This window comes from Eschrichtius robustus, chromosome 18 (assembly GCF_028021215.1).
Source record: "Eschrichtius robustus isolate mEscRob2 chromosome 18, mEscRob2.pri, whole genome shotgun sequence".
NCBI classification, from domain to species: domain Eukaryota; kingdom Metazoa; phylum Chordata; class Mammalia; order Artiodactyla; family Eschrichtiidae; genus Eschrichtius; species Eschrichtius robustus.
This window is the reverse complement of record NC_090841.1, coordinates 49,540,742-49,555,432: the sequence shown is the minus strand read 5'-3', so window position 1 is coordinate 49,555,432 and position 14,691 is coordinate 49,540,742. Positions and strand designations below refer to the sequence as shown.

General features: G+C 41.0%; 1 protein-coding gene across 8 annotated transcripts in view; it reads left to right on the top strand.

Annotated features, from left to right (window-relative positions):
* KLF12 (KLF transcription factor 12) overlaps positions 1 to 14,691 on the top strand; it is a 460,572-nt gene that overhangs the window by 79,959 nt on the left and 365,922 nt on the right. For 3 of the 8 annotated variants that reach the window (XM_068526893.1, XM_068526892.1, XM_068526887.1), the window contains exon 2: positions 1,882 to 1,928. The exons of 4 other annotated variants lie outside the window; for them this stretch is intronic. The gene's annotated coding sequence lies outside the window, so the exon portion shown is untranslated. Of the gene's footprint in view, positions 1 to 1,881; positions 1,929 to 14,691 lie in introns of those variants that run through there. One more of the 8 variants, XM_068526891.1, reaches the window with a different exon arrangement.

Genomic DNA, 14,691 nt, shown 5'->3' with positions numbered 1-14,691 from the left:
TTTCTGTCCTCTGAGGAACTACTCTCTTTGTTTCCCTTAGTGTTAGCCCTTACCTGCCGACTTCCCAGTATGTAATACAGGATTGAGCCCTTTTCCTCTCCACAGCCCCCTGCCTGCCCCCACCAAACCCACAGCTTTGCAGTCTCTCCAGTGTAGTTGTGTCAGCTTTGGTTCAATCCACATTAAGTGTTTACGTAATTAAACCTTTGGAGACACTACTCGAAGCTGTGCCGTGCTCAGCGTTTACTCTTCCTTTCTTATAAATTTTGTCTGATTTTTTTGTTTACTGAGTTTTGAATATTCTTACCGTTGCTCCAATCCCCGAGTTGTCTGATTCTCCTCTCTGTGCGTTTAGATTCCTGGGGTGTTGTGTCAGATCCTTCTTCTTGGGGCCTGTAGTGCTGCCCTGCCTCGTGCACAGCTCGGGTCCTGGGGCCCCATAGTTGTCTGTTCTTTCCTCTCTCTTGAGCCCTCTATTCCCTTATCTCATGGTTCCTCCTCCTTTGTTTACCTCCTTCTTTGCTGTGCATCTCCTCCTTCCTGAGAAGGGTCCTTGTAGGAGATGTAAATTTTTGACATCTAACATACCTTTACTTTTATATTTCATTGACAGTGTAGTTGGGTCTGGAATCCAGGGTTGGACGTGATTTTCCTTTGGGATTTTGAAGGCATTCCTCCACTCCAGCTTCTGTTTGGATGCTGTCACGATTCCCTGTACTTTCGTTGATGACCTTTCCTCCCCCCGCCCCCCTTGCTTTTTCTCTCTCTCTGGAGTCTTGGAGAAGTGTCTTCCTGTTGCAAGGGTTCTGAATTTCTCAATGATGTGCCTTTGTGTGATCGGTTTTCATCAAATTTTGCAGGTTCTATCATTTGCAGCTGGTTTTATAGTTCTGTCAACTTTTAAACCCTTGTTTTAGGGAAATTTCTTTTTTCAAATGCAGAAATCCCTTGTTGTCCAATTTGACTCATTTACTGAGTTCAGATAGCAAGCAACCAGATCGGAACGTGTCAGAGGATCCAGGAATAGTGTTTCCTCCAGAGAGTACTACCTCAAAATTTATTTTCATCATCTATTCAGTTCAGGCAACAAGAGTTTGGGGAGCAGGAGGGTTGTGTTTGTTTGATGCTGTCCTCATCTCCATTTTCTGTTTTCTCTTTAACTCCCATATTCCCACATTGAACATCCTGGACTTCAATTCCAATTTTCTTCAATTCCAGTTACTGTTTTGCTCCTCTTTTGTGTTTTGTTCTGCTTTCTGAAAGAGCGTGTCATCATCATCTTCCCATCCTTTTATTTCATTTTTTTACTGTCACATTTTTAATTTCTAAAAATCACTTGTTCTTATAGCAGTCCTTTGTTAATGATGTCCTCTTGTTTTTTGAATGCATTTATAATCTCTGTAGTCTCTGGTTGGAGCACTCAACAGCTTCCTGGAAGCTCTGTACTGGAATGTGGGCATCTCAGCAGAGTCACCTCACTGGGCTACTACTTGTGGAGCCCCTGATGGCAGGAAATATCTGTAGGCTTGATTCTAGGACCAATCAGGTTCTCAGAGAAAGAGCTTCCAGACTCCTGCCTACAGGTATAGGCCAGGCAGCCATTTGCAACCTGACTGGGAAGAAAACTGGGCATGACACCTCAGCAGTCTGCTCCCCCCTCACTCTGTTCTCCGTATGATTCCCTCACTCACACGGTGTCCCCGGACTTCCAGTAGAAGCCCCATGTTTTCCTCTATCCAAGAGTAAACCACTGGTCTTCTAGGATTGGGGAGGGCGGTCATCTGTGTTCAACAAGGTAGGGCATCCGGAGATCTAAATAATTCTTAGAGGGATTGTCAGCCGGTTTCCCTTGATACAGCTAAATTTTACCCCCTTTTCTAGAGTCGAGTGGAGCTGACAGCCTCCCAGATCCTGGAAGGTTTTGTCGGGTAAGTGAGATTGCGTCTCTGTTTTCCTCACAATTGGCTTAGCTTCTTTCAGCTTTCTAGGGTCTGCTAAATCATTTACCTTTCTTCCATCTGCTTTTTGCCTTTCCAAAAATTTTTTTTTTGCCGTGATTGACTCATCTCACATTCTATGCCAAAAGAAAAATCTATTACCTCTCATTTTATTTGAGTAGAGGAGAAAGTGAAAGTCAATGTGTATGATCAATCTGCTCTTTCTTAATCCAAAAGTCATATTCTTGTTGGCCACTTTTGTCTCCCTTTCTGTCAGTCATGTATCCATATGTTTTAGCAGATTTTTCTGTTGAGTTTCTTGTCTTTTTCTTTGTAGAATTTCTTTATAAATTGTAGTTTTAATTCCTTGTTGAATTTGTATCCTTATGTTAACCACTTGGGCCACATGATAAAGCTCTACTCTCAAAATTTTGATTTTCTAAAATGTGAAATTAGATGTTCATATTGCTGGATTCTAAGTGTGTGTCATTGTTGTGTGGGATTCCCAAAATGTAAGTACTGCGGTGATTTAATGCCTTAAAGTTTCTTGCTCTTAAATTACAGTCATTGAAAGAACGCCTATTACGTAGTACATGATTTGTATAAGTTGCCTTGGTTGGAAATTGTAGACACCCAGATTGGCAGGGGCTGATTGTCCCCAAATCTCTGTTCTTTCCTTCTTCTATGACAATAGAATTTTTAGTTGTGTGCATGGCTGCCCAGAAGAAAGGTGACTGACATTTTCTAGCCTCTAAATGTGGCCGAGTAGGTTCCAGCCAGTAAGAACTTACTGTAAATGGCTGCTACGGACCCACCTGTAAAGTCACCTAGTGCATTCCCTTTCCCTCACATCTTCCTCCCTTCTTCCTTTCTGTGTGTGGCATGTGACGCAATGGCAGGAGGTCTAGCTGTCGGATTAAACTCATGAGAGGGGGTCAGGCTCTAGGAATGGTGGTGCTGTGAGCTGGAATGTGCATGGTTCTGTAAGACTTGGGGGAGCAGAACTTCCATACCAGCCCTTGACCCTGCATTCTGAATGCTGGAGATAGAAACTGCGGTCGTGTCTAAGCCACTGTCCTTTTAAGTTTGCTGACACTTGCAGCTAAACCCAATCTTAACTGATACACCACCTCAAGCTTGCTTAACCAAAAACAGGTTTATGGTTTATTGGCTTATGGAATGGATCCATCCAAGAGGTGAAGCTGTTTTTAAGTCCTGCCCCATGCAGCAGTTTAAATTATGTCGTTAGTACTCACTTTCTCTGTTCACTTCTCAGGTTTGTCGCTTCTGCTTGCTTTATTCTCAGCCTGTTCAAGTGTGATAGCTGAATGGCTGCTGGTTGCCTCTCTCATAAAGACATTTATATTCTCAGAGAAAGAGCAAGCACTTCTTCTGATAACTTAACAGTTGTCCCTGTCACCTGTTCCCTAAACCAATCAGAGGTGACCAGGGGGAGAATGCTCAGATCAGTTAGGCCAGGGTCACGTGCCCATTCCTGGGCTCCAGGCGGAGGGACAGCCGTACCCAAACACACGGACTAAGCAGAATTTCTCTAGGATGAAGCAGGGCTGGTTCCGAGAAGATGCTGGGAAGATAAATATTACATATGTCTAGCTGCGTTATGTATAATTAAGCTTCATAGTGCTGTGATTTAAAAAAAAAAATGTATGTTAATTTCTTGCTTTTTCTGTTTTTCAGTAGTCCTTTCCAAACAATGCAGTGAATGTTAAAATGAATGATTTTATTCATTAGGCAAATCGATGACAGTAAAGAAATAAAAAATGAAATGAATGATGTAGTAAGGAAGTACAAAGTATTCTTTGCCTATATGGAATACAGTAGTAAGATGATCAGATGAAAATATCTGTGGTAAAACAAATCATAATAATGTTTTCTAAATAGAGGTCATTTCTATTAGTGATAATTAAGCATTCCTTATTAGGGTGGTTACAGTATATCTGAGCAGACTGCCTCAACTGTAGTCAAGAAACAACCTTATATGATTCAATTCCAATTGGTAATCTTTGCAAGTAACTCTTCTTTTTCTCCTGTGAGCCTCTCGAAAGGCCCCACGCAGTGCCACAGCTGACCCCAGTTTCTTTTTAACAGGTGGAAAAAACAAATCTCTAAGAGCCCCTCAAAATGAAACGGAATATGTTGTTTCTTCTGGAAAACAAATGGAAAAAGTATAATTTTTAAAACATGTTTTAAGACTACAGGTGTTGTAGCTTGTGAACAAACTAAATACTTCTATAAACTTTTTTTTTATGGCTTTATTGAGGTATGATACACACAAAAAAACTGCATGTATTTAACGTATATAATTTGATGAGTTTGAACATCTGTGTACACTCGTAATACCGTTATCATAATCAAGGTAGTAAACATATCCATCACCTCCCAAGAGTTTTTGTCTCTTCGCTTTTTTTTTTAATGGTTAAGAACACTTAAAATGAGATGTACCCTCTTAACATTTTTTTTTTTTTCTTTTTTTCTTTTTCTTTTTGGCTGTGTTGGGTCTTCGTTGCTGTGCGTGGTCTTTCTCTAGTTGCGGCAAGCGGGGGCTACTCTTTGTTGCGGTGTGCGGGCTTCTCGTTGCGGTGGCTTGTTGCGGAGCACAGGCTCTAGGCGCACGGGCTCAGTAGTTGCGGCATGTGGGCTCAGTAGTTGTGGCTCGCAGGCTCAGTAGTTGTGGCGCACGGGCTTAGTTGCTCCGTGGCATGTGGGATCTTCCCGGACCAGGGATTGAACCTGGGTCCCCTGCATTGGCAGTTGGATTTTTAACCACTGTGCCACCAGGGAAGTCCCTTAACATATTTTTAAGTGCACAGCACGATGTTGTTGAGTATAGGTACTATGTTGCACATCAGATCTCTAGAACTTGCTCATCTTGTATTACTGTAACTTTATGTCCATTGAACAATAACTCCCCTTCCATAAACTTTAAAAAAACTTAGCCTTGCGTAGAAGGTTAGTCAGGCATTTTTAAAAATAAACTTTATTTTTGAAAAACTTTAGATTTACAGAAAACAATGTGATGGTAGTATAGAGAGTTCTCATATACCCTCTCCCAGTTTCCCCTGTTACAGACACTTTACATTTCTATGGTATGTTTATTACAATTAGTGAATCAATATGGATGCATTATTGTAAGTTCATACCTGATTCCCATCTTTTCAGTTTTTATCCACTGTCCTTTTCCTGTTCTAGGATCCCATCCAGCACCCCACACTACGTTTTGGGGTCATGCGTCTTTGGCCTCTCACGGCTGTGGCAGTTCGTCAGACGTTCCTCATATTTGATGACCTTAACAGTTTGCGGAGTACTGGTCAAATATTTTGTAGAGTGAGTCTCAATTGGTATTTGTCTGATGTCCTTCTCATGGTTAGTCTGGGGTTGTACCTCTTTAAGAGGAGGATCACAGAGCTAAAGTGCCATTGTCATGACATCAGATCAACAGTATATGCTGTCAGAATGATTTATCACTGTTGATGCTGACCTCGGTTACCTGGCTGAGATAGGGTTGGTCAGGTTTCTCCACTGTAAAGTTATCCTCTTTCCTTCTTTCCTTACCGTTACTCCTTGGAAGGAAGTCGCCCTGTGTTCCCTACGCTTGAAGAGTGGGGAGTTGTGCACTTCCTCCTTGAGGGTGAAGTGTACACAAAGATTATTTGGACTTCTTCAACTCACGAGATTTGTCTGTTGTCCCTTATTTATGTGTCTATCTGTTTGTCTATTTGTCTATTTTTATCTGTCTATCTAAACACATATTAATATAGACTCATGGTTATTTTATACTTTTGGGTTATACTCTAATACTACTTAATTTTGTTACTCAGATTGTTCTAGCGTTGGCATTGGGGACTCTTTTAGCTGGTCCTTGTATCCCTTTGACAAACCCCCTTATTGTGTTTTTGTGTGGTTTGTTTGTTTGTTTGTTTTAGCCGTGCCGCACAGCTTGTGGGACCTTAAGTTCCCTTACCAGGGATTGAACCCGGGCCCTCTGCAGTGAAAGCGTGGAGTCCTAACCACTGGACGGCCAGGGAATTCCCTGTTCTTTTTTTCTTTTTTTTTTTTTTTCTCTTGTCTTTTCTTCCCTTTACCCTTGCCTTTCCCTCTCCCTCCTCTTCTTCCTTACTTTCTGTCACTACAGATACTACATACTCATTTTATATATCTCCTGCCTCAGTCCTAGAATCAGCCATTTCTCCAAGGAGACCTGGTTCCTGTTATTAGAGAATGATACTAGAAACCAAGATCTGGGTACACGGTGTGCTTGTTGCTGCTGGGGCGTTTTTATTATCCCATTTTACAGATGTAGAGTTGGAGATCCCAAATAAAAATGGTGGGCCAGTGGAAGAGGGTAGAAGTAGTTGTGGTCACATTGTGGAATAAGAGGCCTTGTTTCTGGGTAGTTTTTCTTCCATTCCTCTGCAGTTGGGAACTAATAGGTTTTTCTCTCTCACTGATGTTTTTGTGAGGTGGTTTATTTTCCTGGGCCCTCTCATGAGTCATTTATCTAAGGGCAAAGTGTAAGAGGGTTTTTATTAATGTTCTGACTGGAGGAGTTATTCATTTATTGACCACATCATTTTTTTTTTTTTTTTGCAGTTTGCCAAAAAGGTATGAAATGAAATATGATCTGCTCAATAGTGTTGTTTATTGTTTCTGACAATAAGACTAGAATCCTTACAGGATTATTGGGAAACATGGAACCCTTTAGGAGCGTATAATGGATATAATGCTCTCTCACTCTCTTCTTTCAACCTAAACAGCAGTTGCTCTGAGGACTTGCCTAATGCATTATAACTAGATCCATAGCCCAATTTTTACATTTCAGTCTTTATTGAAAACATAAACATTATCTGGAGTAGAGAAATGCAAACCTTCCTCAAGGAACTCTTAACTTAGAGAAAAATTTAAGCCCACTTAGTCTGTCTTTGTACAGCACATAACTACTTTTGTCCCTTTTCGTTAATTAATTAATCAGTGCTCTTTAGAAATGGGAGAGTGGTAGCTTTAACTGGTTGTCCTGGCCAAGGACCAAGATACTTCTGTAATCTGGATTTACTGTATTTTAGTAGAATATCAAGAAACACTGAAGCCATTATGAAAGCAGAGAGTGTACACAGAGTCATGCACCCACAGAAGTTAATTTCCATTTTTCCATGAGGCCTTCTGTGTGTCTGTTAGGAAGTTGGAGTGAGTTCTTTTGTCTCAGTTTCCTTACTGCTGTGTTAGCCCGGACAGAATGGCCCTCCATCAGGCCACAATGAATTATCTTGTCCTTGTCCTCCTTCCCCATACCCATATTTAGTCATCACTAAACATATTCTGTTCATTCTGTTCTTTTGAATCATGTGAATGCATTAATTTTTGATGTTTGAAATGGTTTAATTTGTCAAAGGGTGAGGTACTTAATTTTATTTTCCTTCTGGGTTTAGGGGACTAATTAGAAGAGCTTGAGCAGTGCTAGACCCCCATTTCATGCAATCTTTCAAGTTTACAGACTTAATGAAAAAATAATATTTCACGAAGGGAATCTCAGTTTAACCTTGTGGAGAGGCTTTTCAGTCGATTAGTCGGACGTTGCTTATGATGCATGGAATCTTATTTATACCTTTCTTCTTCTTTTTTCTTTTTTTTTTTTTTTGTATTTGGATGATCTTGAGAAAGATCCTGATGAGTCTTTGCTGCTTTCTTGACACTCTGATTCCTATTTTACTCAGTTTCTCCCTGCTTCGTTGTGTCTCCTGGGATATCTGGGTACTAGAAAGTCCCTGCCCATAGAGAGCATTGTGCTGTCTCGGTTTTAATTTGTGCCTCAGTTAATGCTTTTCTCATGTTCATTTAAATGCTTTATGAGTTTCTGTTCTCTGAAGCATAGATCTTAACTGTTTGATTGAATGACACGTTGCAAATATTTAATGTTTCATATTTATGAGGTCCTTCTGAATTATTTTATTACCCTTTTGGACATACTTATCAGGTCTTACTTAATTGATGTTAAGACTTGGCAATCCATTAAGGCTTCTTCAGTCAATTCAAACTCAGGCTGTAACTAGGATTCCTGTAGCCCTAACTCCTGCAGTGTTCAACATAGCTGAATGAAAACAGAGATCCTGTTCTGGGTTTGCTTCTTTTTTAGCAGTCTTTAGGACCCTCTGACCTTTTGATATCATTGTTACAGTAAAAAGCATGGAATATTGCCTGGCCCGGGGAGATAGTACCAGGTCAGATCCATTTTCAGGATTGGGTCCTTATGCCGTTAATTGCACTTGAGATCTTATCTATTAAGAATCAGCCAGTAGATAATCTCATTCTAAATATTTAAGTAAATTATTAATAAATTATATACATTCCAGAAAATAGCAGTAGCAAACACTTATATACTGTAGCACTTATTTAGCATATACATGTTTTATATGAAGGAGGTACTATGTCATAATCTTTATTTTGCAGATGATGAAATTATGGCACAGGTAATTTATATACTTCGAATGCATTCACACAATAACAAGGCAAGATTGGACCAAGGCATTCTGACTCCAGAGACTGCTATAAAAACTTGACTGTCCTGCCCTGAGGTCTGCCCCCTCCTTGGGGGTGGGGGCAGGTGGGGAGGGAGAGAAAGAGGGGGAGAGAGAGAGAGAGAGAGAGAGAGGGTGTGTGTGTGTGTGTGTGTGTGTGTGTGTGTGTGTGTGTGTGTGTGTGTGTAATTCAGAGGTCTGGGGGAATTTTATTGTCATATCTTTGATGTTGGATTCCTTTTTCATGAAGTTGAGCCGTGGGTGTTGGTGATTTTGATAATGAGTTTTAGGAAATCACAGTTCCTGAGATCACTGGAACTGCTGGAGTTCCTGCCTCCCCACTCATCAACATTTTAGCCCCATTTATACAATGCTTGCATTTGAGAAGAAGCCAGCATTTTAACATGAATGGTCAAGGTCAGTTCCATTTGATAAATATTTATCAATCATCTCCTGTGCACAGTGTTCACAGGATACGTCCTTGCACTGGGTGGGACAAGGCAAGCCTTACCCTTACGTAAAATACGTCCATAATAAATACTCAGGTGAGTAACTGCATTGCAAGGCATATGAATGGTAGAAGGTATTCTGGGGGTTCAGAGATGGTAAAGAATTAGGACATAATTTCTTTGAGGAAGTGGCTTTCGAGCTAAGTTGTGAGAAGGGATTTTTGTCAGAGATATTTGAGGTGGAGGGAACCCGGTGATCAGTGGTGTTCAGGAGGAAGGGTGTGCGCGAGTAGTCGCGTGTGGTTGTTGGGTCACATGTGTACGAGGTGGGGAATAATTCTGTGGTTTGGGGTCATGATGTGAATTTTATTTAATGTGTACGAGGTGGGGAATAATTCTGTGGTTTGGGGTCATAATGTGAATTTTATGTAATGTGTACGAGGTGGGGAATAATTCTGTGGTTTGGGGTCATAATGTGAATTTTATTTAATGTGTACGAGGTGGGGAATAATTCTGTGGTTTGGGGTCATAATGTGAATTTTATGTAATGTGTACGAGGTGGGGAATAATTCTGTGGTTTGGGGTCATAATGTGAATTTCATTTAACGCCACTCTGGATGATTGTTGTGGCAGTGAGAATGGAAGAGAAGGGATCAATTTGAGAGTCATTCTCAGGACCCGTAGGACTTGACAACTAATAGAATGGAAAAGATCTGGGTGGAGGAAGGGGGGTTCAGGATGGTGTCAAGCTTTTAAGTCAAGCAGACCTGAGAGGGTGGATGGAGATAGTAGAAGAGCTGGTTTTCATTTTAGCCTGCTTGCTGAGGCAAGGATTATTTCGATATTCGGTATAAACATTTTTTGACCACCTCAGCTGTTGAAAACCTGGGTCATACGACCTAATATTGTTTAAAGAGAGAGGGGACAGCTCCGTAAAGGAATTGTGGAGGAAATACCTCTTAGTGACAACAGCTTTGTTGTGTAGCGCATTCACTGTTTCTGAATGAGGTATTCTAAGAGTCTCTTGTTCGATCTTAAGTGGCTTGAAAATAAGGGAGAGACGCTGTAGGCATACTGACGTCGGCACGGAGTTTATAGTACTGGAGTCCATTCATTCCTGAGACTGTTCTTGGCTTGATGGAGGGTCCAGAGGTCTAGAGGTCTCTGGAATCCTGTGTCCCAGTCTAGGATGTTCAGTGCAGCCACTTGGAGCATCCGTGTTTTTTCAGGAGTGGTGGGCGGTCTGCACACACAGCCCTGGGTCTCATGCACAGGCTGCGGAGAGCATACCTTCCTCTCTTCCTTGTAGATGCTCTCCGTGATGGCACGAATCCTGTCTGCTTTGGATGGCTGTTGCATTTTGGCACTTGGCTCCATGCCGGATACATGATAGAATCAGAAAAATGCAAGTGAAGAGATATGAGTTGTTCCCATAGTCTGTGGCAGATTAAGTTTTCAAACATGGTATTCTGATGGCCCTTCATTAGGGAAAGTGTGAGCTAAGGAACCTATATGTCTGACTTAGCATTTATGTATTTCAGTATGTGATACCTGTAGTTGAATTATTTCAACCAGAATATCTGTTGAACACTGTACTCAATTTTTGACATTCATGAGTTTTTTTCCCGCCTGCAAGAGTGTCTTGGTTTTTATTGGCCCACTATACTTATGAATATATTTTTGATCAGCTGATCAGGGTCCACAAAACAAAGATAAATAGCCCTTTCTGGATTCTTATCGAGGTTGCATTGAATTGATATGACATGTTTTTGGAGAGAAATGACATCTTCAAAATAAAAAAATATTTTCAGTCTCATAACTTGGTATCTTTAATCATTTATTTAGGTCTATTTAATGTCTTGTGATAATTTTTTTTAGATAAGAAGTATTTTATTTAATGGAAACAGTAAAAATTCTGTAACATAGTAAGTCTTATTAATTTTGCCTGCATATCATTTTTTCTAGTTTTATTGAGATATAATTGACATACATCACTGTGTAAGTTCCTGTACAGCATAATGGTCTGACTTTACATATATTGTGAAATGATTACTGCTGTAAGTTTTGTTAGCATCCATCAACTCATGGATACAATAGAAAGAAATAGCAAAAAAAAAAAAAAAAAAAAAGAAAAGAGAGGAAGAAAGTTTTTTTCCTTGTGATGAGAACTCTTAGGGTTTGGTCTCCTGAGTTTGGTTATTTTTTTTTTTTTTTAATTAGTATTTATTAATTAATTAATTTATTTTTGGCTGTGTTGGGTCTTCGTTTCTGTGCGAGGGCTTTCTCTAGTTGCGGCGAGCGGGGGCCACTCTTCATCGCGGTGCGCGGGCCTCTCACTGTCGCGGCCTCTCTTGTTGCGGAGCACAGGCTCCAGACGCGCAGGCTCAGTAGCTGTGGCTCGCGGGCTCCAGACGCGCAGGCTCAGTAGCTGTGGCTCACGGGCCCAGTTGCTCCGCGGCACGTGGGATCTTCCCAGACCAGGGCTCGAACCCGCGTCTCCTGCATTGGCAGGCAGATTCTCAACCACTGCGCCACCAGGGAAGCCCCTGAGTTTGGTTTTTGAACAAGCCGTACTGCGTACTTTATACAGTGACTGTAAGATACTGTTTTATATTGATTTTTCGGACGATAGGTCATGTGTGAAAGTTTCGGGGCAGTGCAGGTGGTGCGGTGTGTTGTCAGGAGTTTTGTGTAGTCAGCATTTGCCATCTTTGCTTCTGCCTGCTTGAGTCCAGTGATCATCCAAGCTGAGGCTAGAGAGATTGGTAGAATTTCCGTCTTTCTCTTAATTGCGTTCAGTTTTTGAAAGCTAATATTGGTCCTTTATTATTTTCTCCTATTTCCAAAAGTAAGATTTTTTGTAGTAAATCTTTAATAAGGCCAAAGCACAATAATGGCATTATTTCTTTATTTAAACATTTTTTTACAGAATTATGTTTTCTTGTGTAGCGTTTTCCAGATATAATATTAGAAGTATGAGGGAACCCAAGGATTTGATTAGGCCAACTTGTGAGAGGGACTGATAAAGTTAAGATACTGACATATTGTTAATGGAAAATCAGAATCAGGGAGGAAGTACCTCTTAAATAAAAGATCGTATTCATTTAAAGTGAAATTGTTTGCTTTTACAAAACTTTTCCAGGAAAGCACATAACACGCAAAGTGAATCCATAGCTGTGTTTTAAAGAACAGCAACTTCTATTCCAAGTTAATATTCTTTCTTTATCACCCCTCAGTTTTACATGTTTTAAACTAAGCTGTAAATTTAACTTGAATAATTTTAACATTTCCAAAGACATATCTCAAAAAAGCAATTTAAAGGAAACATTGACATTTTGAAGTCAAACACAACCCCCTTTCTTATGAAAGCAGTCAGCTTATTTTAACTGAACATTTATTTGCTCTTAAGATAGAAATACCTTTAGCAGCAACTTGTCTCCAGGGTTGAGATTTTTTAATGATGTGAACCTTACGTTTATATGACCATTTTATTCTGGTCGTACGTAGTCATTTATTTTGTGAATGGAGTGGTGATTGGCAAATACATTTGCTTTCATGTAAAGCTTGACTCTGACACGTACCAACTGCAGACCCTTACATGACCTCTGCGCATAGAGTACCATTGTACCTTCTCTTCCCTCCATACCTTGCTTTCCTGGTGGATGACCAGGTTGTGAGTTTCTCAAGATCAAAGGTGATATCATTTCTGTGTCGATAACCCCAGCATGTGCAACAGTGCCAGGCAATAGTATGTGCTTAATAAATGTGGATTGAAAGACTATGACTAAATGCATGTCTGTATGTATAGCAAACAGTGTTTGCTACTAACAGGTTTTCTTTCTGAAAAATTTATTTTTAAATAATGATAGGTTCATAGGAATTCTCCCGGGTCTTGTACAAAGCAGATCTTGTATCCCTTTACCCAGTTTCCCTCGGTGGTAACGTTTTGCCTGACTGTAGTGCAAAATCAAAACCAAGACATCGGTCCAATCTGCAAAGCTTGTTCAGATTTCGCTAGTTTTACATGCAGTCATTTGTGTGTGCTTGTGTGTATAGTTCTGTGCAGTTTTGTCACATGTGTAGATTTACTTAACTGCTATCACAGGCACAAGGCTTCCTTGTGCTACCCTTTTATTGTTCACCTCCCCACCCCCATGCAACAGGTTTTTAATAGTGCTGACTCTGCTTTGCATTCACGTATGCATTAACTATGGCACGTACAAGAATTACGTTTCTGTTCAAGAAAAGGGAGCAGCAGTGATAGCGTTCGTGATTGTTCCCCGGTCTGTAGGTCACCTCTCACCCACGAACAGTTTACATCTTTCCTATTTTAAAGAAACATTACCTTCAAGTTGGCTTCCCCAAAGTTAGGAATCATCAACATTATCATCATGGGAGTCTACTCCCATTTGTTGGAATTTAGAGACCGCGTGGTATATTCATTATCCAGAAAATGCGTGAGGTTGCAAAACATAAATCGAATGCTAAAAATGGGGATCCACAGTGTTAATGAGTTAGATATTGACAAGTGAATCTTAGGAAATGATCTTGAGAGCGAAAAACTGATGCAGGCTCATGTGCCCTGAATGGGTGTGTCCAGTGGGTTTTAATTGGTGTGACCACGGTTTCCTTGTGCATGATGGAGGCTGTAAGGTTGGATGCATGCAGTAGGCTTAGTGGGTCTAAATGTGTGACTTTCTGTGTTGAAAGGGAATCTGTCCCTTGGGGTGAATATAGCAGACTGGGTCGCAGATATGACCACCCATGTTTATATAAGTATGGAGGAAACTTTTGGTGTAGAAGGGAAAAAACAGATGCTTGTGGACATTTTTCCTTTAGGAAGTAGTTTGAAATTTTGAAAATGAATCTCTTTTACTCTCATATCCTAAAGATACTATTGTATCTCGTGTCTGGGTATGAGAGAGAAGGCAGTGTCTCTCCTCCTTCCCTCGCCTGCTTATTCTCTCACATTTCATTATGCTGGAAGGCAAAGTGGTGGAAGTGACTTGGGAGTTTCATCACTGGCAGTGAAAGGACCCTCCGCGGCTGACTCTGCTTCTTGCCTTTCTTCCTTCTCCAGCCTCTCCCTGGAGCACCTGCTGGGCCAGGAGCTATTGTGAAAGACCTGTTTTGTAAAGAAAAGCGTCCAGGTGACACTCCCCAGATCTGGGATCAGAAAAGTACTGCCACCTCCTCAGGGTGAAAAACCTGCAACCTGTCTTGGGCACACTGAGCCCCTGTTGGGCGTGGAACGTGGGTTTGGGCGTGGAATGTGGGTTTGGGCGTGGAATGTGGGTTTGGGCGTGTACTCTGAGCGGATCTGGGAGACTGAAGGTGGGCGTGGGGATACCACGTCCGGGTTAGTGTTTGGCTAAGCCTTTAAAAATAGCTTGTTTTTCATTTTTTTGGAATATAACCTCCCTGTTGCAGTGTATTAACCATCAATTTTAAATTCTTACACGAGGTGCTGTGGGAAGTTTAAAAGAAAGCCTTTATCTTTGAGGAGCTAACAGTCTCTTCAGAGGATTTATCTACTAGTTGGGAGAAAAAAGAGATTTACGAGGAATGCAAAATAATAGGCCACGGAGTATTTTAAGTTCTGAGAGAATACATTGTTAACCTGATGGAAGTGGTCTGGGTGCAATCTGTGAAGACTTAGAGAAGGGGCATTTCCAGACAGTTCACAAGGAGTGGATGACTGCTGGGCATTGAAGAAGGGGGCCCTTGGAGAGGAAGGGGGCCCTCGGAGAGGCAGGGGGCGAGGATGCGGCTAAT